This window comes from Macaca nemestrina, chromosome 8, assembly GCF_043159975.1.
Source record: "Macaca nemestrina isolate mMacNem1 chromosome 8, mMacNem.hap1, whole genome shotgun sequence".
Taxonomy (NCBI): Eukaryota; Metazoa; Chordata; class Mammalia; order Primates; family Cercopithecidae; genus Macaca; species Macaca nemestrina.
The window spans coordinates 48200862-48224347 of NC_092132.1; the positions used below are offsets into that span (position 1 = coordinate 48200862).

At 43.2% G+C, this 23486-nt stretch overlaps 1 protein-coding gene across 3 annotated transcripts in view; it reads left to right on the top strand.

The window, feature by feature from the left end:
• The window catches only part of LOC105476102 (TSPY like 5), a 321338-nt gene that overhangs the window by 73408 nt on the left and 224444 nt on the right, over nt 1-23486 (top strand). The window contains exon 2 of one of the 3 annotated variants that reach the window (XM_011731760.3): nt 2962-7548. The exons of the other annotated variants lie outside the window; for them this stretch is intronic. The gene's annotated coding sequence lies outside the window, so the exon portion shown is untranslated. Of the gene's footprint in view, nt 1-2961; nt 7549-23486 lie in introns of those variants that run through there. 3 annotated transcript variants of the gene reach the window in all.

Consider the following 23486-nt stretch of genomic DNA (forward strand, 5'->3'; position numbering starts at 1 on the left):
CTACTTAAGTACTTAATCTATTAATTTAGGAATACACATGTATTTAAAAATCACATAGTACATAAAGCATTTTATTTGGGAGTACACTTTACTAAAATACTTCATTACACTGCAGGTGTCTTTGACATCACTGTCTTTTTCTTAGCAGAGCTGCATTTGCAGTGGTTTTTCAGAGCACTGTTGAGCTAGAGCCCTTTTTGAATCCATATATGACACTGATAGCAAACTACCATTGCATATGCTATGGTCTGAATGTTTGTGTTCACCCTCAAATTCACAGGTTGAAATTGCAGCCCCCAAGGTGATGGTATTAGGAGGTGGGGTCTTTGGGAGGTGATTAGGTCATGAGGATGGAGCCTGCATGAATGGGATTAGTGCCATTATAAAATAAGAGGACTGAAAGAGCTTGTTTACCTCTTCTACCGTCTGAGGACAAGCAAGAAGGTACCATTTATGAACCAGAAAGCCCTTAACAGACACTGAATCTGCCAGCACCTTGACTTTGGACTTCCAAGCCTTTAAAACTATGAGGACCAAGTTTCTGCTCTCTATAAGCTACTCAGCCTGTGATGTTTCGTTATAGCAGCCCCAAAAGACGAAGACAGCATGCATGAAAATATTTCAAGGAAATCACTTATCACTATATCATAAGTGTCTTTGTCATGCTTGCTCACAATATCTAACATAACTGTGAAGGCACAGCTGCAAGAATAATCACTACAGTTGTGTTATGCTCTTTTGCCTTCTTTATTTGTAGCCAAATTTCTATGGTCATCTGTATAAACATCCCAAACTAATATCGACTGAGGTCATGTAGCCTAACACACCTCCTCCTACTAGAACTTTGTTAGTGTAGGTAAAATCTTAGAGAGACGTTCTTTGCTATGAAAAATGTGACTATAAAAACTCAGATAAAGGCAACTCCTCTCTCCTTTTTCTTTAAAAAGATAATTTTTTGGGAAAAAAAGAGCTCACTTTATTTGGGGGTATATATAGTATTTCATATTTAAGAATGAGGGAATATTATAATCACTAAGCATAATGGAAGTGCCTCTTCCTCCAGGAAGCCTCTCTGGCTCAGCCTAGGTAAGCTGCCCTGCTGTGTTCCCATGGCACCTGCTTTTGCTCCATTATAGCATTCATCATGCTTTACTGTACTTGTTCATTTAGTTGGGCCTCTCCTAACAGATTGTAAATTCCAAGGGGCTTTTTATTTTCACTCTGTCTGGTACAGGAGCTGGCATAGGTAGTAATTTAGTAATTATTTTTGAATGGACAAATAAAGGCGTGAGTAAGAAATAAGTGATTTGGATGGTGTGACAATTTTCCCTGCTTCCATACCTCAGCAGATGGGAGTGACTGATTCCTTCAGCCATGTGATCAGGGCTGTGGCAAAGGTCCCCAGAACCCCCTGGGGTCAGGACCACAGAGTAGCCCAGAATCTCAGCTAAAGCAGTGATGTCTCCCATGGCACCTTAGTCTAGTTCACTTCCTGAGCCAGCCTGACCCAACCTGGGTGTAGGGCCCTGCTGAGCTTCACGGTGCATGGTGCACCAGCAGGGGTCTGGAATGAGTCTGGTGTTGAGGAATGAGGACCGGGAGGCACATCAACCAACAACAGGTTTCCCTGTTTCCCTCTTCGGACTGAAGCCCTGACATGCATATCAAAGGACAGGGCCTGGCTCGCTAACTTCCATCCCCTCACTGAGAGGGAGTTGGGGGAAACTGGATCTTCTCCTGTTCACTAGAACATAACCTGGGCACCTAACAGGAATGGACTAATGGCCCAGAACTATAGCAGGCCACTTCTGAGTCTCACCCACCATTCGAATTCATGCCCTTTGTCCCCTTGTATGATTCAGATCTCTAGGATCAGAGGCAAGTCACACCTTTGGACAGTATAATGGTTATCTATTGAGTACTTACTAGGAGCCAAATACTGCCTATACACACACACACACACACACACACACACACGTGTATACATACATATATATATATCTCACATATAAATCACACACACACACGTATATCCTCCACAATAATCCTATGAAGAATACGAAGAAGGTCATTTTATTATCGCCATTCATCTATCAATTTATAGAGTGTCTCCTATGTGCTGGCACCTCTCCACAGATAAGGAAGCTGAAGCTCAGAGCTGTTAAGTAATGCATGCATGGCAAACGAGCTAATTAATGGCAGAGCATGCTGTGAACTGGGCTGCCTGACTCAGGCATCTGATGCTTAACCACTGTGCCTAGTCACCTTTTATGCCTAGGAATCAGCTCCAGAACCCCTGAAGTGGATATAACTCAAAGGCCTGTGACCAGGGGGGCTCTGGTCTGCACCCCCCGGAATTGCTGGGTATAGTTGGATTATTCATAGAGTCTCAAGAACCATGTGGAGGAGAGGAAAAAAAGCACACATAGCCCTTTAACCTGGATTTATTTATTTATTATTATTATTTTTGAGACAGAGTTTTGCTCTTGTCACCCAGGCTGGAGTGCAATGGCGCGATCTTGGCTCACCGCAACCTCCGCCTTCCTGGTTCAAGTGATTCTCCTGCTTCAGCCTTCAGAGTAACTGGGATTACAGGCATGCACCACCACGCCTGGCTCATATTTTGTATTTTTACTAGAGATGGGGTTTCTCCATGTTGGTCAGGCTGGTCTCGAACTCCCGACCTCAGGTGATCCTCCCACCTCGGCCTCCCAAAGTGCTGGCATTACAGGTGTGAGCCACCATGCCCGGCCCAAGGCCTGGATTATTTAGACAAAGCTTCATAGTTCCCTTCTCTAGCCCGTACTGGCTACATTTCAGAACCATCACAATTCATTATTTGGAGTTAAGTTTTGAAGGCATGAGTAACCCTGAGTAACTCTGGGTGTGGTGGGCAGCAGTCATCATCAACCTTGGTTGGTTGAGTTGATGTGTTTCATTCATCAATGTTCTTTGTTTCAGATGGAAGTGAAGGCAGAAACACGAAGAGCATGTGTATTGAACAATGGAGGTGGGAAGAAAACAATGGGGAATACACATGTTTGGGCAAGGGGATCACCCAACAAAGAGAGGTGCTCTGTTCATTTTGGGGGAGAAACACTGAATGCCAAGCAGGAGACAACCAAAAATAAACTTCACTGCCTTCTCAGTTTTACCAAAGACTAATAAGGCTTCTGGGGATCTTCAGAGATATTGGGGAAAAGATCCCTCTGGATTATATTCAATCCCCCGAGTATGAATCCCCACTCATACTTCCTTGCTGGGCTGCTTTGTGCTAGTTACTTAACGTCTCTGAGCCTTAATTCTCATTTGTAGATGGAGATGGTCATATCTCACAGGATCCCTACGTGGATGAAGTGGTGTGGTCCTGGATAAGCTCTCAGTGAACAGCAGTTTTTATTTCACATGGTGGGAGAAGAGGGTCTATATGCTGCACCCTCCTGAAGTGACCCTGGGCTTGGCTGCTGCTTTTGAAGGACACGAATGGTTACTTGTCATTTGATAGCCACATGGAGCTCCCCACAACTGTGCTTATGTTAGTTAGGACACAACGCTGGCCTGCTGGCCTTGGAAATGGGTGTGTCAGTGAGTGTCTGCCACCTCCCCATAGTGTCAGAGGTGGGAAGGGAGTTGGCAGGTGAAGGGTTACATAAGCAAAAGTGGGCAGTGCCCAACTACGTGTGTTGGCACCAGCATCGGTTCTCTTGGAGGTGGTTCCCTCTGCCCTAGAATGACCCTGTTGGAGTCAGATCAACTGATAATCAAAGCCCTTTACAAAAACAAGATCAGCCCCCTGCAAAGAAAGCTCCATTTCCAGTGGGGTCAAGGTCCTGTTTATTTCATCTGTGCCTTTCTCAGTTTAGAAGGATGCCTTTGATAAGCTGCAGGCAGCACCCCCGGTGACCCTTAATGACAGCCTGACTCAGCCAGATGCTTCTGGTCTCAGGTTAGGGATGAATACTCACTGAGCTCTGGACACAGATCTCTGAGGCTGTGCAGATTTCACATCACTCTTGAAAAATGAAGTGACAAAGTCCCTGTTTAATTCGGGCCCTTGCCGCTTCCCCGTGTCATACATTCTAGTCTTCAATTATGGCTTTTGGAGAAATGCTTCCACAATGATGGTTCTGGTGCTTGCTAATAAATTTCCATGATCTGTTCATCTTCTTAAGAGGCTCAGTTGAGTCAGGCTCGGCTAACCAGGGGAGCTGGGATAAGCCCTCTCTACATTCTCAGACATGGTAGAGGAAAGCTGTGCCCTCCAAGAAAGTTGTTAATTGATGGTCATCCTCTTAGCTTCTTTCAGAATTCTTTCATTAGATCTGGTCCACATGAAAAGTATTATTTCTGTATCTCAAACTGGAAGCAGGAGAATAGCTTTGGCTAATGTTTGCATGTTTTTTCAAAGTCAGGTGCTGGTCTAAGTACTTCTCATGAATGAATTCACTAATCCTCATCTACCCAGAGGTAGCTGATATGATTATATTTGCTTTGCAGATGGAGGAATGAGGCACAGAGCAGCTGAGTGACATGACTTGTAAATGGTGCCACCAGGTCCCAAAGCCAGGTGCTCAAACACCAGAACTCACGCTTTTACCTGGAGCACTGAGCTGCCAATCATTATTGCTTGGGATTTAACAATGACCAAGCAATATAAAGCCCTCCCTGTCAGGAGTAGGGCCAGAATTTCCACTTAAGCAGAGCTAAAGGCAACTGTGGGGTAAAGAGGATGACTAAGAGGCTTGCCCTAAAGCTGCTTTTTCACAATTTACATAAAACTCAGAACATGTTCATGACCCACATTGCTATGGTTTGAATGTGTTCCTCAAAGCTCATATGTTGGACACTTAATCCCTAGTGCAAAAGTATTGAGAGCTGGGGCCTTTAAAAGGAAGGTGATTAGGTCATAAGGGTTCTGCCTCCATGAATGAATTGATGCTGTTGTTACATGAGTAGGTTAGCTATTGTGAGAGGGTTCCTGATAAAAGGATGAGATTGACCTCATTTTATCTCATGTGGACACATGCTCTCTAGCCCTTCTGCCTTTGCCATGGGCTGACACAGCAAGAAGGCCCTCACCAAATGCAGCCCCTCTATCTTGGACTTCCCAGCCTCCAGAACCATGAGCCAAATAAATTTCTTTTCTTTAACGTATTATCCAATCTCAGGTATTCTGTTACAGCAGCAGAAAACAGATTAAGACACATTTCAATGAATGGGGGTACGTGTCTGATGTGCTAAAGCCCTTCCAATCCATGTTTTTATAATACCACCATTTTCCCTCCTAATGTGAAAGAAAATGAAGCATGGGGTCAGGAGGCTTTGAGGGTAACAGTGAAGTTAGGGTTAAGGGTCTGGAGGTCTCAGTATATCAGTGAGATATTGCTAAGGTGATATGAAAAGAAATCCTAGTTCACGTCCTTGGCAGAGGAAGTCCATGTTGGGAAATTGTCCAGCAAGGATGAAGTCAGTCATGACTAGGTGGTAGGGAAGGTGCAGAGGATGCTTGAGAGGACACACCCTGCATTGCTTTTCTCTTCTGGGAGTGGATATGAGGGAAATATACACTCGTATGGTAGGAATTTCCCATGCTTTAGGCATTGACCTCTGCTTTCCAAGGGATATTTTCATTAGGCAACCAACTGGGAGAAGGGTAAGGGTATGGATGTGGGTGAAGGACACTACCTAGAAGTAATAAACTGACCATTGAGTAAATTAATTATCAGTCTTAACAGCCAGCCTTCCCTGTATATACTCCCAATCTTCACATGAGTATCTGTGTTAGTTAGCCTGCTCATTGCAAATGCATTTCAAGTTCACTGCAAAGAGAAATCTCAAATCTTGCAAAAGATGTATTGTTTTGTGAAGCTCATTAAAGTGAGTTGGAGAACTGCAGAAAACACATACCAAGTCATCAACAAACATTGTTTGGCGGGGTTGCGACAGTTAACAATGAAGAGAAACAGCACAGCACGGAAGATGGTTTAAAAGAGTTGAATATTAAAGGATGCAAAAGGCCTTTGGGAAAACTGATGAAGATTTCTATGCAACGCTTTTGCAGAGGTCCTCAGTATGATCATGCTGTGATTCAAATGAGAATGCTATGATGTCATGCTATCGTGTCAGTCACCCACCTCTGATGGCCAGATTCACGTGCTCGTGCTCTTTGCTCTCATCACAGCCAAGGCTGCAGGATGGGAGGCAGTTCGCTGTGGGCTTCCACACTCAGGACTCCTGCTCTTCACTTCCCTCCTGGGCTTCTCTATGCTGTAGACACCAGCACTGCTTCCCAAACAGACACAAGTAGCCCAGAAGTGCTGGGAGCAATAATGGCCTCGGGAACAACCCATAAGCAACGTGGACAAAGAGCTGATGCAGAAATAGTCCTCCGGTCAGTCCCCAGGTGGATAACTCTGAGACTCATTCTATGCCCTCCTCAGAGGTTACTGGGGAGGCTACACCCTAGCTGTCAACAGGAGTGACCTTGATAATAATGCACCCTGCATTGCATTTCTTCCTCTCCTCCCTCTCCTTGGTTCCTCAGCCATGCTACTTGGATCTCCTGCTGAGTCAACCAGCAGCACACAAGTCCTTGACTCAGGATTCACTTTGTGGGGTACTCAGGTCACTATATAGTTTCTCAGAAAGCTCAAATCTAAGCCTCCTTTCAGTCTGGGTTCCAAGAATTAGCCCAAAGTTTTAATAGTAATCTATATAGTGTTAAATGTAAGACAAAATAAAAATTTTCATAATTTTAGCTTAATTTTAAAGACATAACCCTAATCAAATCTTTTCTTGCTTATTCATTATAACACTTTTTAATATTTTAAGTGGATTTACTTTAAGTGATCTTTTCCTATCAGAAAATGGGAGCCTTATATATATATATTCCCATCTGGAATTTTTCTTCTTTTTTTTGAGATGGAGTTTTGTTCTCATGGCCCAGGCTGGAGTGCAATGTCAAGATCTTGGCTCACCACAAACTCTGCCTCCCAGGTTCAAGTGATTCTCCTGCCTCTGCCTGCTGAAGGCTGAAATTACAGCTGAAATTACAGGCATGCATCACTACGCCTGGCTAATTTTGTATTTTCAGTAGAATGGGGTTTCTCCATGTTGGTCAGGCTGGTCTCAAACTCCTGACCTCAGCTGATCTGCCTGCCTTGGCATCCCAAATCTCGGCTCACTGTAACCTCTGCCTCTCAGGTTCAAGCGATTCTCCTTGCCTCAGCCTCCCAAGTAGCTGGGATTACAGGCACCCACCACCATGCCCGGCTAATTTTTTTTGTATTTAGTAGAGATGGGTTTTCACTATGTTGGCCAGGCTGGTCTTGAACTTCTGACCTCGTGATCTGCCTGCCTTGGCCTCCCAAAGTGCTGGGATTACAGGTGTGAGCCATCGCAACCAGCCACCCCCACCTGGAATTCTATAACTCACTTTTTAACTTATGGTCTATGTCTTTCTCCATTTATTAAATGTTCTTCTAAAACATGCACTCCATCATGTGACTGGGCCACCATTTATATAATCAATATACTACTGTGGTATTTTGAAGTTGTTTCCATTTTCAACAATATCATAAACAAAGGTGAAGAGAATAATGCCAATGTATGAACGTTGGGCAAGTTTTTAATTCTTGTGTCTCGGTTTCCTTATCTGTCAGGTGGGGACAAGAATGGACCAACCTCATAGGGCTACTGTGAGAACTGAACACATGAATACATTTATTTATGTATTTTTAGTTTACTTTAAGTTCCAGGATACATGTGCAGGATGTGCAGGTTTGTTACATAGGTATACAAGTGCCATGGTGGTTTGCTGCCCCTATCAACTTGTCATCTAGGTTTTAAGCCCTGCATGCATTAGGTATTTGCCCTACACATTAATACTTTTAAAGTGTTCAAAACAGTGCTTCCCCCTACTCAGCAGTCTATAAAGATTTGCACTGATGGTTATGGTGGTGGTGATGTCTCCTCTTTCAGTGAATGGCCATTGTCCACCCAGGTACTCAATCCAATCAATTCCCAAGACTTGTGAGTTATACTTCTTGATTTTGTTCACGTCCTTCGTCCCTCTGCCACTGCCCTATTCAGGCTACCCTCCCCTCTGCTTTTGTCCTATCTTCTAAGTGGTCTCCTTGCCTTGAGTTTTGAGCCCTTCCAATCCATTCTCCACCCTTTAGTCAAAGTGCTTTTTCTAAAACAAAACTCTAAATAGTTCAACCAAAGTATATTCTTACCAGCATTGTATGAGAATGCCTATTTCCCAAAACTTCACTAATATTATCTATAATTATTTTAAAAACATTTTTGAAAAATGATATTATTTTATATTTTGCTTCTTTGCAAATATTCAGCTTTAAAACACATCCATTTGCCATTTTTATCATTCCCTTTGTATAGTGTCTGTTTGCATCTTTTGCCCTAAAAGGCCTTTAATATTCTGACGTAGTAAATGCTATCTATGTCGTGGAGCATACATTTGAAGTTGGGTGAAATTCGCCCTGGCCAGCCTTGGTTCTGGCCCTAGGACCCTGCAGATAAGCCCTTTTTGTGGTTACTTCTGAATGTCATGTGCCCATCTGTTTTAATTTGGCCCAGTCCATGAAGACTTGAGAACAGGACTCCTTGAAGCACATAATAATCATTGCCTCAAAGTGGCCCGTTCTTCATGCCTGGATGGCTTCCCATAATCCAGCTCCTTCCGGATGGCCATTTTTAGCTGAGACAACCATGCCATTTCGAAGCCTGCTGCTTTTGGAGGCTAAATATAATTTCTCTGGGAAAGGGGCCAACTGCGACAGTTTATTTCCATTTGGCCTGTGTCTTGAGGCAAGACTGAATGTGAGAGGAAACCTGGAGCCAGGTTTGAAAAACAGCATGGCAGCACCAGGCACCAGCCACCACTGTCCACACACAGCCTGGCGTGGGGGATCCAGAGTCCAGCCACACCCCCATGTTGGAACCCCCAGAGGGGATAGGCACCTTAGTCACAGCACGCTGCAGGACAGGTTCTTTCAGGTTGAAATGATAGGGCTGGCTGAGTGTGTGCCTACCCAAATCTGACAGGAAGGTTTTGCCTAAATTCAATTTCTCCTCATCCAGTGAATAACCATAGTCCACCCAATCCAATCAATTGAGTTGCTAGTTCTTAAAAAATGAAATCATTCATGTAAAAATGAGCAGCATATTTTAATGTTATAAAACTCATCAAACATTAAAAGGTGAAGTATATATTCAGATATTAACGATGGGCTTAATCATTTATTTACTTATTTATTTATTTTGAGACAGAGTTTTGCTTTTGTTGCCCAGGCTGGAGTGCAATGGCGCGATCTTGGCTCACCGCAACCTCCGCCTCCTGGGTTCAAGTGATTCTTCTGCTTCAGCCTCCTGAGTAGCTGGGATTACAGGCATGCACCACCATGCCCAGATAATTTTGCATTTTTAGTAGAGACAGGGTTTATCCATGTTGGTCAGGCTGGTCTCGAAATCCTGACCTCAGGTGATCCTCCCACCTCGGACTCCCAAAGTGCTGGGATTACAGGCATGAGCCACGGCGACCGGCCAATCTGTTTTTTAAAGTAGCATGAAATATATGTTAAACACAAATACTAAAAAAGATGCCCAAAACCCTATAAAACAAATAACTAAAGTGAATGGTCACAGGATGCTGATGTATGCATCCCATACAGGATGGTATTTCATACTTCTTGGGATAACACGTCAAGCCTTCTATGATTCAATTCCTGACCTTTTCAGTCGTGATCCTCCCCTCATCCAGAGTACTATACTTACCTCTCCAGCCATATTGAACAGCTCCAGCTCCCCAAGTGTGTCATACTTTTGCATATTCTATTTTATACTTTTGCATATACTAGCCTCTGTACTTTTGCATATAGTATTTTCTCTGCCTGGGTTGCAACTGGAAAACTTCTATTCTTCTTTCAAAACCCAGACTCAGTCCTCTTTGACCCACCCAAATAGAAGTAATTAGTCACCCCTGTGTTCTGGTATGGTTTCCAGTTCACACCTTTGTTGTTTTAGCACTACATTTTCCATGCTTGTGTCTCTTCTATTGGAATGTGAAAACTTTGAGAGCAGAGACTGTCTTTAGTTATTCATTCATTCATTATCCATTCAACAAATATTTGCTAAGTGCCTGTTATGTGCTGTGTGACTTGTCTTTGCTTTCATTATATGTACTCTGCTGAGCACAGTGCTGGGAAATGGCAAGTGCTAAAGCATGGGTGATGGGTGGGATGGAGTTATTGAAGATGGCTACATGGCCTGTCCTTAGCATGGGAGACTCGCCCTCTGCTGCTGCAGTGTTACTGAATCATCCTGGGCTTTCTCTCACTACTCACAGGTGGTATTCCTTCATGCCATGTCACTGCTTGGAAGAGAGGTGATAGCTTCCCGTTCTACCCCACCTCAGAACTCCTCATCACTTCCTGGCCTCCCAGCCTCACTCTGGGTCCTGAGATTCCAGATGCAGTCAGAACGATCAGCTGAATAGTCAACTTCTTCCCCCACAACTGACTTGCTTTCCCAGTAAAGATGATGTCTTGTCACACCCAGAGGGCCAAAGTGTGCCCACTTCCTGGCACCACTATGGACAGAATCCTGGGAACTGTGCTAGGACAGCATGTCACCAAGAAACGGCAGATCATAGGAAATGGGGGTTGGCAATATCTCTTTTTAAATCAAAGAGAGAGGATTGTAAGAACAAGATCCACAAAAATGGTTTTGGTGACTCAAATCCTGATACTATTTGGAGAAGTTGTTACTGGGGACAGGGGAAGGGGACAGGGAGGGAATGGGAGGGGAGAACAGAGAAATGCATGATTCAGTCTGCCACCTACCATTGACAGGAGGATGGGAGGTGCTTTTTCTTCTCTGCCATTTATGCTTTCATTCTTGATTTTCCAGACTCTAGATCCCCAGGGCCTTCCTTCCATAGAGTCGTTTGCCCTCTGTCAGCTTGATCTGTTTCCCAGACACCCAAAGCAGCCTCACTGACATAAACTGTTTGTCTCCAACCTGATCTGTGATTGCACCTCACATTAGCCCCTGGGCATAGATCAGCATCCCGTAACCGTTTGTGCTAGTTACTTAGTTATTTTAGAGGGTTTTGGAGGGTCTATTTCTGATACTTGTGTTTGACATATATTGTATTCTACTTTAAAAAATAGATTAGGCCGATTGCTAATACTGGTCATATACTTCATCTTTTTTATGTTTGATGAGTTTTATAACGTTAATATAAATGAGCATACATATGCCACTCATATTTTACACTTGCAACTTAAAAAAATATTGGTTGGAGAATGTCTGCCAAAAGACGGCTTTTAGGATTTTAAGACAGAATCCTTATCAGGATCTCCAAGGGATGCAAAATTAAGTTTTAGTCGCTACCTGAAAACAATCGTTCTTTATAAAACTCAATGTCTCCTTTCAGGTCTTTTGAGGGATGTTGGGAAGATCCCTCTGCGCTCTCCCTGGGGCCCATCATATGTTCTGCAACAGGCTAAGTTCCTGAGTTCTCAGGGAGGCTGCACAGGAGTCTGCACCAAGTGGACATCCAGGACACCCCTGCATCCTAGACTGTGTTTCTTACACAACCCAAATGGGCTGTATTCCTACATGGAGATTGAGTCTTACTGATGCTTTTCACAATGGTGGTGGCATCTCCAGGGGAAAAGTCACATCATAGTCCAGTTTGGAGGGTTGCCGAGCCACTCACTCTCACATTTAAGTTTCCAAATCCCAAGTGTGTGAGAAATTAATCACTGGACATCTTGGGAGATAGGGTGCACACTGGTGGTTATGAAATGAAGCTTCACTTAAGCAAGTTATTACACCTTTCAGGTGTAATCAACCAACTGCATCTGGGATCCCACAGTGATGGATTTGTACCCCACTCCACAGCCCTAATAAAGTGAAAAACAGATAAGAGTTCAGACTTTATTTTAAAATGTATACGCTTTTGCTTTCCATTTCTTAGAAAAAAAATCATAGATGAGGTAGTAGAGTAAAATGAGTAGAACCAGGGCTCTTGAAGTCAGAAAAATCCAGTTTAAAACCTCAAATCCACACTTTGTAGGTGGGTGACCTTGGGCATTGTCTTTGTTTAGTGTTGCCGTAATAGAACACTTGAGACTAGGTAGTTTATACAGAAAAGATTTATTTGGCTTATAATTTTGGTGGCTGGAAGGTTCAAGATTGGGCAGCTGCATCTGCTGAGGGCCTTAGGCTGCTTCAACTCATGGAGGAAAGTGGAAGGGGAGTGGGTCTGTGCAGAGATCACATGGAGAGAGACGAAGCAAGAGCGCTGACTGAAGAAGCCAGATTCTTTTTAGCAACCTGCTCCATTCCTGAGAGCGAGAACTCACTCAGCCCAGAAGAAGGGCCCTAATCTATTCATGAGAAATCAGCCCCCATGATCCAAACATCTCCACTAGCCCCCACCGCCCAGTACTGCCACACTGAGGATCAAACTTCAACACGAGTTTTGGAGGGGACAAACCAAAGCAGACATATTGTTTAATTTCTCTCAGTCTCAGATTATTCAGCCATCAAATGGAGATAATCACACTGACCTCACAGAGCTCTTAAGAAGAGTCAAGGACACAATGGATGTAAGTGTTCAGCACAGCACCTGGTAGCTAGAACTCAGTCAACAGTAGGAAGATAAGGAAATGAAAACTGACTTGGCTTTTGAAAGGTTTGAAATATCGAAGAGAGATTTTCCCAGTCTAACTGAGATCTCCAGATTTCTTCTCTTGCCTGGTGCCTGTACAGGTTGCTGTCTCTAAGTCAGTGGCTGGAGCAACTGCAGCATGGCTGGAACTCCATCGCTGTCAGTGAGGCCTCCGCTCAAGGACGGCAGCCTACTGCATGCCAGCACCTTGCTCTAGGATTGTCCCAGCTCTTTCTGTGGAAACCTGGAGCCTGATGATAAATCCCCCTTACTCGAGGTAACTTGGAGGCAGTTTTTTAGAGCTAAAACAGTTTAAATAAACCATTGATCTAGAATCTAGATCAGAAGCTGGAAAACTTTTTATATAAAGGGCCAGGTAGAAAATATTTTAGGCTTTGTGGCCCCTATGGTCTCTGCTGCAACTATTCGATTCTCATAGCATGAAGGCAGTCAAAGATAATACATAAATGAATAGATGTGGCTGAGTTCCCATAAAACTTTATTTATGGCACAGAAATGTGAATTTTGTATCATTTTCATGTGTTGTAAAATATTATTCTTCTTTTAATTTTTCTAAAAGGACATTTTAAAATGTAAAATATGGACCATACAAAAATAGGCAGTGGACTAGATTTAGCCCACGGGCCATATAGTTTGCTGACCCTGATCTAGAATGATGTTTTGTTAAAAATGAAATTTATTTTTCACAGATCTAATGATTTACTGAGAATAGTGACAAAGTAGAGATATGTTGCCATTTTATTTCAGAGAAATTCTGACCTAAGCCTGAAGGAAACTGCTTTCTAACAAAATAAAATACATTTATTGAATCTTAGGAGATAAGGTTCACATCTTTTATATGTGGCTTAATCCCCACCTGGGGCATTACTACACAGGACAGTGAGAACTTTAGATTTTACCTTTTTGTTAACTAAGCATGGTCTCAGGCTTTGCCATATTTTATTTGTTTTTAATTGGGAAGTTTAACATTAGAAGACATGGGGCAAAATCATAACAAAGCAACAACAAATGACAAACACATTTTGCCCTAATCGATTATACTGAGTCCACACTATTAACTATCTCAAATTTGAAGTAGTTGAAAAGAAATACAGGAAAAATAGGAAATACTGAATGCCCATCATATAGCTAGAATTGTTACTGCCATTCTACAAATGAAGAACTAGTACTCATTTAAGTTTTTTTGTTTTTTCAAAGCTCACACAGCTAATAGATGCATAAGCTGGAATTCAAACATAGCACATATGGCTTTTTTTCAGCTTTTATTTTAGATTCACAAGGTACATGTGCTGGTTTGTTACATGGGTGTATTGCATGATGCTGAGGTTTGAAGTACAAATGATCTATCACCTTGGTACTGAGCATAGTACCCTGCAGTTAGTTTTTCTGCCTTTCCCTCCTTCCACCTCTTCCCCCTAGTAGTCTGCACTGTCTACTGTTGCCAACTTTATGTCCACGAGTACCCAGCGTTGAGCTCCCACTTATAAGTGAGAATATGCAATATTTGGTTTTCTGTTCCTGTGTTAATTCGCTTAGGATAATGGCCTCCAGTTGCATCCATGTTTCTGCAAAGGACATGATTTCATTCTTTTTTATGGCTGCGAAAAATAAAATATTGTATCTATCACCCTACTTTAGCTTTCTGCCTGTTAAATGTGTGTGTTTATTTAGTGCCGACCATGCCTGCCCTGTGCTAAGTTCTCTGTGTACATTATCAGAACTTCAAGAAGAAATCAACTAATCCACAATCATAGTGAAATATTTCAACACTCCTCTCCATAATTGACCCATGAATTAGATACACTGTGTCTCTTTTAATGTGCAGGTAGACTTTATCATTCCTATTTTACACTTGAGGAAACTGAGGCTTAGAGTGGTGGTTAATTGGTTTAGAAGCCACATGCCAAGCAAATGGTAGAACTGAGATATAACCCGGGATGTCAGGATTTCAAAGCCCAGGAGCTTTGCATTGACCTTCATGGCTTCCCTGCACCCACCAACCTCACAGTCATTTAGAAACTTATGGGATAGGCAGAAAGGAAGACCTGGAGAGGTAGGGACAGAGTTGAACACTGACCTCTCTCTCTTCCAAATCCCAATCAAGGGTTTCTCCAGAGAGTTGGGTTCTGTTAGGGATAACATTGAGGAAGTTTGATCCAATTACCAGCAACAGGAATACTTATTTGTATTAGGTTTTGTTTCTTAAATCACACTGAACAAGCATTACTATCAGCCAGGAATTAATGGCCACACACAGCGAGAGACACCCAGGAATGGAGCAATAATTACCGAGGTCATTGACCTCACTTTGGGGCAAAGCTGACTTAGGGGTCTTGTCACTGCTGGAAATGACAGGATGCGAGTCAATGGATGCCGAGCCACCCTGGGTATAGTTCAAGCCTGTCTGCACTAAAATGATGTCAATTAGATTGAGGGAATTCGGAGACCAGAAAGATAAATAATAACAGCTTTGAAAGGGCTGATTCAGGAAGGTCAGTTTCTGATTTGACAGAGTTGCAATGAGGACAAGTGATGACTGAAGATGCCTTAGGAGAACCATTTGCCTGCACTTGGCTTGGGAGAAGAAGGAGGTCATGTGATGAGTTTGAATTGTTCCTGTGGTCGTGAACCAATCTCTTTTAAAAAGAGAGAGAGAGAGACAGAGAGAGAGAGAGAGAGAGAAAGAGAGGTTAAAAAATGAAAAACAAGCAAAATACCAAGAAAAACTTGAGGCTTACCATAAGCCAACCTTGGAATATCTTCTAGAAGGAAGCCTGTGTGTGTTTATTGTGGGAGAAGCTAAAGTAAGGTGTAAAAATGAGATAATAAGCAAACAGGAGCGAACAATCTCAGCTGACAACAAACAGCAAGGAAATGCTGGGCCCTATCTGCTTTCTCCCACTATTACCAAAGTGAGCAGATTTCAGGATATGAAGCCATAACAGTAGATAGGAAAGTTTGCTCCAAGGCTCATGCCCATGGGTGTGTGGGGAATACAGGCAGTGCCAGAGATGACAGGAGGATGTTCCAGCTCACATTTCTCCCAGAAGCAGACCCCGAGGCAAGAATTCAAGTGCAAATATGGTAGCCCCCTTATCTAGGGGGGGATACTTTCCCCGGTGGATGCCTGAAACCTGCAGAGAGTACAGAATCCTATACATATATGTCATTTTTTTCTATACATACCTATATATGATAAAGGTTAATGTATAAATTAGGCACAGTAAGAGATTAACAATAATAACTAATAATAAAATAGAACAAGTATAAAAATATACTATAATAAAAGGTCATGTGAATATGGTCTTTCTGTCTCTTAAATATCTTATTGCACAGTATTCACCTTTCTTATGATGATGTGAGGTGATAAAATGCCTACGTGATGAGATGAAGTGAAGCGAATGATGTAGGCATTGTGATGTAAATGTCAAATTCCAGAAACAGACAATGCATAGTTTTGAATAGGGCTCAGTTCTGAGTACTGTGACAAAATATCGCACCATCCCACCCAGGACATGAATCCTCCATGTGTCCAGCATCTCCACATTGTGGCACTGCCCACCTTGAGTCACCTAGTAGCCCTCTGATATGGTTAGGCTTTATGTGTCCCCACCCAAATCTCATCTTGAATTGTAACCTCCATAATCCCCCACGTGTCAAGGGAGAGACCAGGCAGAGGTAACTGGATCATGAGGGCAGTTTCCCCCATGCTGTTCTCCTCATAGTGAGTGAGTTCTCATGAGATCTGATGGTTTTCTAAGGGGGCTCTTACCCCTTCACTTGGTGCTTCTCCTCCTTGCTGCCTTATGAAGGTGTCTTGCTTCCCCTTTGCCTTCTGCCATGATTGTAAGTTTCCTGAGGCCTCCCCTGGCATGCTGAACTGTGAGTCAATTAAACCTCTTTCCTTTATAAATTACCCAGCCACAAGCAGTTCTTTATAGCAGTGTGAAAACAGACTAATACACCCTCTCAGTTATCAGACTGTCATGGTATTGCTTGTGTCCAAGTCCCCCTTATTTTACTTCAGAATGGCCCCAAAGCACAAGAATAGTGACGTGATAGTTTTGGACTGGGTTGACTGTGGGTAACTGAAACTCTGGTAAGCAAAACTGTGGATACAAGGGGACTACTGTAGTTTTCGGGAGGTGATTGCAGGAAGCACTGGTGAGGAGTGGGGCAGTAAGACTGAGATGGGAAGGCAGCCAAGTAAAGTCCCTCATCAGGCAAGTTGTCGCTGTGGACACTGAGGAACGCTGGGAGTCAGCGTAAAGCACAGGCCTTGGAGTCATCCTATCTGAGGGCAGAGGAAGCTGGGTGGGCCCCAGTGGGCACCGTGGGTAGAGGGGGCTCTAACAGAGCGAGGCTGTGGGCAAAGCGCAAAGGATCATGGGTGCTGATTGGCAGGTGAGAGTTGGGCTACATTTACAGTGATGGTAAATGCAGAGGGGATAGAGTTGGGCATTGCCAGCATCTGTGCAGGGCACCTCTCAGAAGAATCACCAGGGAAGTAAAGATTGAAGAGTAATGGTTTTATATCTGCACACACTGGGCTAAATAAGCAGGGGCTGTGGGAGAAAAGGAGAGACTAAAGCTGTAGACCAAGAGTAGAGCAGCTACAGAGAAGAAAGCAGGTTCGGTGAGGGGCCAATTATGTCAGAGTGAGGACCAGAGAGCGAGAGAGCTAAAGTTGAGAATTTTCCTGCCTACTGCCCCCGTTCCCCATGCAAAAGGAAAACTGGACTTGCCTGTCAGGCTCAATCATTTCAGTCCTCCATATTTTCATACTGCGCAGCCTGCTAGCACAGATGAAGATAGATGGTTTTCTCCTCCTTGAGAGTGGAGCTGGACATGGGAGAAAAAGTTTGCTATGTCAAAAAAATTAAGCTGCTTTTCTTGGCACAGAAAGTTCCACAGATTAGGGAAAAAAGGATCTGTGAGTCCTCCTTTTAATTGGTCTATTAGTCAGACTGTTTTTCCCAAATGAATTCCTGGGCCAGTATAAACTTCTGCTGGGGCTGACTCTGCCATTCCTCCCCCTACCCATTCCCCCCAGAAGAATGAGCCCAGCCAAGGCCTCTTCTGATTTAAGCTAAGTTTCTGGAAGGCAGCCAAGGAGTCAGTCTTTGGAAAGATTACGGGGTCCCCCCTTCAGCAAACAAGCCTCATTCATTTCTTGGGTCTGGAAGTGGGCTGTGTCAGGAGCTCATGGTATGACCTCTTTTCCTGTCAGTGAGGCTTTGATTTTTGCTGTTACTCAGGGCATAGTGTAAATGCCTGTGAACTCAGGGCATCAGCCCAGCCCAGGGAACCAACTTGTAGGAGGTTGAGTAACAGCCTCGGAAGTTATCAGGCTTCCATGTTTGGTAATATAGGAATGATTACTCCTTATAGTAGTTCTTCAGGGAGGGGAGAGAGGAAGAGAGAAAGAGAGAGAGAGAGAGAGAGAGAGAGAGATTAATTTAGATTAATTTCAAGAATTGGAATTGGCTTCTGCAATTGGAGGAGGCCTGGTAAGTTCAAAGTCCGCAGGACAGGCTGGAAACCCAAGGAAGAATTGATGAAGCCACTCAAGTCTGAAGGCTAAGAACTCCCTGTTCCTCAAGAGAGGTCAGTCTTTTTCTCAAGGCCTTCAATTGCTTGGATGAGACTCACCATTTTATGGAGATAAACTGCTTTATTCAAAATCTACTGATTTAAACATTAACCTCAAATTAAAAATAATTACCTTCATAGCAACATCCAGATGTGTTTGGCCAAACATTTAGATGCCATGGTCCAGCTAAATTGATACCTAAAGTTGACCATCACATTCCCCCCATTCTACTATTTTTTTGTTAAACAGATGAAAAAACTGAGGCTCAGAAAAATATAACAACCTGCTCAAAATCATGTAGCTAGTGTGTGATTTGACACACAAGCCATGCCTTAACCACCATGTTTGAGAGAGTTTGCAGATATAAATCCAGCTTTAGACTGAAATTGGCTGTGCAGAAATATCCCAATTCCCTGAACAGACTGGGAGTTCATTCCTCCTTTATGACACCCAGTCTGGCCAACAGGCTGAGGTGGCCTTGACCAACTTGAATTCTGCTTCTTCCTACTTCCTGCTCACTCTTAACCTACTGAGTCCTCTCTGTAGGCTGCCTTCTGTCATTCGTATTTCTCTGTTCCCTGGCTAAGTTTCCTTCAGCACATGCTTTCCACTGGTTTCTATTTTCTCCAGTTACTTCCAGCAATTCACAAAGCTTTGGGGTACCTACATTTAGTGAGAGAAAGCTCTTAGTCCCAGCAACGAGTCAAGCTAGGACACATTTAGTTGGGGATAGTGAAGGGGTTTCTCTTCTTTACCCCATCGCTCTCAGAGAAGTGAGAAGAGAACTCAAATGTTACTGCTGGGAAGGCCGAGGGCTTGTCCTCAGCAGAGCATGAAGGCAGGGCCACCTCTTATACATCTTTGCACCCTGTGTCTGTCAGTGTCCAGTCAGGAAAACTGAAACATGCCAGAGATTTCAATCAGAGAGAAATCTATTTGGGGAATTGACTGAAAAATCTAGATGGCATAAGGAGAAGAGTAAGGGAAACCACAGATTAGTAACTGCACAGAGTTGATACTGCTCCTCAGGCCATGGAGACAAAGGCAAAATGATGCACCCAGGGAGTTCAGTTCACCACAGAGGCTGCTGCCATTAGAACCACATTGCTGCTGCTGTAGCACCAGAGTCTTCTTGCTGTGAGTCCTGCCTTGACCACCATGATGGACCCAACCACCACTGCTGCCAGCACTGCTTCTAGGAGCTGAAAAACATGGCTTATCCCTAGACTTGGGAGTGCATTTTTAGGGAAATGCCTGAAATTGATGCAGAGAGGGAGTGATGCTAAGGGTGCAGCTATGGCTACAAAGCTCTGTGGATATTCACACATCAGTGAGTGCGTGTGAACTTTCACCACATAGTACCCAGACCTGGTTGGTCCTCATGTGGAGCTACCATTGCCCACTGTCCTCCCTCACAGCACTTGACACTTAGCCATTTTTTCATTTGTTATTGGTAGTTATTTATTTCAGTCGTCTTTCCATCTAAACTGCTAGGACCATGAAATAAGACCCATGCCCTCCCCACCCCTTGTATTCACTTGCATCCCCTGAGCCTGGCACTCAGTGGCCACTCCATGCATTTACTTGACTGACTGCCCAGCTGGATACCTCAGGAGATACCATTTTCTCTTCTCACAGAGAATCAAAGAACCTCATGGGAGTGCCCAGTTTTGAGAAGAAAGCTAGATTTGCTGGCTGTGTTTTCACTCAGCTATGGTTGTATCATTCAACTTTTAACAAACAGAAGTTGGCAGGAATAGGAAAGCAAAGTGCAGCAGAATAAAATCCAGGAGGACACACACTCCCTTCAGGAAGTGTCTCTGAGTTGGGCGTGTTGGTAACTGAAGCAGGCGGACCTGGAATGCAGCAGCAGCCAGGAGCCTGCCCAGATGCTCTCGTCCTCCATTTGTCCCTGCAACCATTATTTACAGCTTGTTGCTATGATCCCACAAGCTCATCTTCACTCCCAAAGGAGAGAGAAGTAAACTAGATTGATAGGGTACTTTCATCTGTATGATGTTTTGTCTGTGAGCCCTGTGGGAGCCAGCATGCTGAGTGAGACTAGCTACTGTCTTCCCAGAGAGGGAGCCCCATGGTCTGCAGTGTGGACTCTCCCCGAGAAGCTTCTCTTTCTCTCCTGGCTGAAAGTGGATACATCAGTTTCTATCCCAGAGGTGTTAGGCTGTAATACTGAGAGTTTATGAATGTCACTGTCAAAGCCAACCAATGACCACAGCTTGGACTGTGGTCATTAGACTACCTCATTTCCAGATGCATTTTAACCTTGTCCTTGGCAACTGCATTTAGCAGGCCTTGCACTTGTCCAACGGGCTGTTACCCATTCACCATTTGACCACTACACTATAACCGTGAGATGTCTGTAAGGCATATGCTTTTTTAAAACCAAGATATACTTTAGTAGGAAGGATATAAAATGCATTTTATCTTGCAAGCCCACTTTGATCATTTATTGGTGGCTGCCTGGGGCCCTGTGTTGAGAAGGATTCTGAAGTACAGAAATCACTTACTTATGGGCACCAGAGGTCTTTTAAAACTTTTATAAGAAATATACTAACAACAAAAAGGCCTAATAGGATGCATTTTAAGAGTCCCCTGGGAGGAATTCTGCTGCTTCTCTGGAATTCAGAAGTAGCTATGCTTATTCCTGTCTTCCTTTCTTTTTTTTTTTTTTTGTTAATAGCAAAATTTCCCTTCCCAACACACTTGCCTATTACCATACATGATATATTTTATGGTATCATCAAATGTTAGAGTTGAATGATGCTTTAGAGAGCATTCAGTCTAAGCGTCTCGTTTTGCAGAAGACAAGGCTGGGGGTATACTGATTTTCCAAAGGGCAAATGGCTAGTTAGTATAGGTTCTCTTTCATTTGTCTTCTTTTGGACCCCTTGCTACAAGGCAGAAAGTTTGTCATACCTTAGCTCTGCTAGTAAAGAACATGAAGTTGTGTAGGACTGAACTAGAAGCGTATCTTGAGCCACGAGGATACCACCTTTAAACCACACAGCCTGGCTCTCTCATTTGCTAGTTGAGTAACCATCATAAATTGCTTAACATTGTTAAGCCTCAGTTTCCTGACCAGCAAACTGGGGGTGAGGATTAAATGAGATAATGAATGTAAAATGTGTAGCACTGGGTCTGGCTTAACAAATGTTGGCTATTGTTATCATCTGTAGAATGATCCAGCTGGACTCAATGAGTCGCTCTTGTTCTGAGAGCCGATGCTTCGGGACATCCGTTGATAATGCATGGGATTGTTTCTGAACTGCCTGTGATGAGCTCCACATTTTCATCAGGACTGTTCTATCAAATGAGATAATACATGGAGAGTGAGTTCTTGGCTAACAATAAAGTATTAGTCATTGTTTATTTCAGATAACATATTTATCATCATTATTGTTACTACTACTATTCATAACTATATCTATCATAAGGTATATCCATCAATATGGCAATATTTATAATTCCAATGGCAAGTTTCAAATCCATGAAGGACTCTGGAATTTTTAATTCACTAAGGACAAGGTGCCAGCCTTTGTATTCTGACTTGTATCTTTAAACAGACTCTTCTCAACAAGGTGATATTTTCAGGGTGAACTTTATATCTTGCTATAGTTTTAATTAGTATCATATTTATATTTGTTTTTTACTGGTATATAATTTCTAGGCTTTCATCCATAGTCATTTCCTAAAGGGTACAGTTTTAAAACACCCAATAAATAAATTATAAATGTGTGTGTGTGTGTGTGTGTGTGTGTGTGTGTGTCTAGGCTGAAGTCAGCACTGGCTTCTCAACAGTGAGCATTAGGTATTGGTGAAGGGGAAATGGTGTCTTGTACCTTGGGATGTTGTCTGGGCACAAGTTCTAAAATATGTCATTTATCTGCTGAACTCTACCAGGATGGATTTCCATCACACTCTTGTGTTTCAGTCCACACCATCTGTACCAGGAAATGGGCTGCAAAGATGTCACTGACATGAACTCAACTAATCACTCATCATAAAGTATCTGGAAGCTCCAGCAAGCACCCATGGCCCGAGTATCATCCTGTTGGAGACTTGCTCCATTTACAAAATCCAACAGTGGGACGCAGAAACATTCCTGCAAGGTCCAGGGAATCTCAAGTGTTCTTTATGGCTTGAGTCTATAAATTCATTAGGGAAAACTCACTGGATCTTAGGTCTATTCTTTTTCTCTTGAGAAGGAGACATAAAGGCAAAATGAAAAAGCAAAGGCTATGTGATTAGAGGGCCTGGGTGAGAATCCAGGTCAGACCCTGCTGCATACGAGTCATCTGACCCCAGGACTGGAGCCTTTATCTCCTCGAGTGTCCATTTTCTCATCAATGAACTGGACGAGGATTACATGTCCACTGCTGATTTATGGGTCCTTGAAAGGATCAAATGAGGTAATAAATACAAAACGATTTGCAAATTCTTAAGTCATTTCAAAAATAAGTTTCTTACAATAATCATAACAATCATAGCCATGCCTTGAAAGCCCTGCCCTACATTAAAGACCCCCAAAAGCAGGAGATTGGAAAAGGAGAGATACAGGAAACACGAAAAGGCATCAAGTCTGCTCTGAAAAAGCTGTCACCCAGCCTGAGTGTGTGATCCTGACAGGGAAGCACCGTGAAGCCTGGCAGGTCTCAGTGAGCGATGGAGACCCCAGTCAGTACAGTTTCAGCAGAAAGGAATTTATTGCCTCTCATCCCCAAGGAAATCACAGCTGGCTCCAGAAGTTTAGTGTCATTGGGTCCATCTTTCTCACTCAATCTCTTGGCTCCATTTTTCTCTCTGTTGACTTTATTCTCAGGCAAAAATCACCCCGCTGTTTTTTTAATCCATGCCAGCAATAAAAGAATGGCTCTCATTCCCAACAAGAACCCTCGAACTGGGTCTTCTTCTGTCATACTGATTGTGTGGTCAAGTGAATGTAATATGTGAATTCACTCATTTATTCAGTACATAATTATTGAGCATCTACCATGCTCAATACTTTTCTAGGAGCTTAAGATATAGCAGTGAACAAAACAGATAAACAAGTAAGTACATAAATAAATAAATGTTAGACACTGATTCAAAGTCAGAAGTTTTGGGTGGAGGCCAGGACCCTGCTTCTTTAGCAAGCTCTCTGTGAGTCATGCC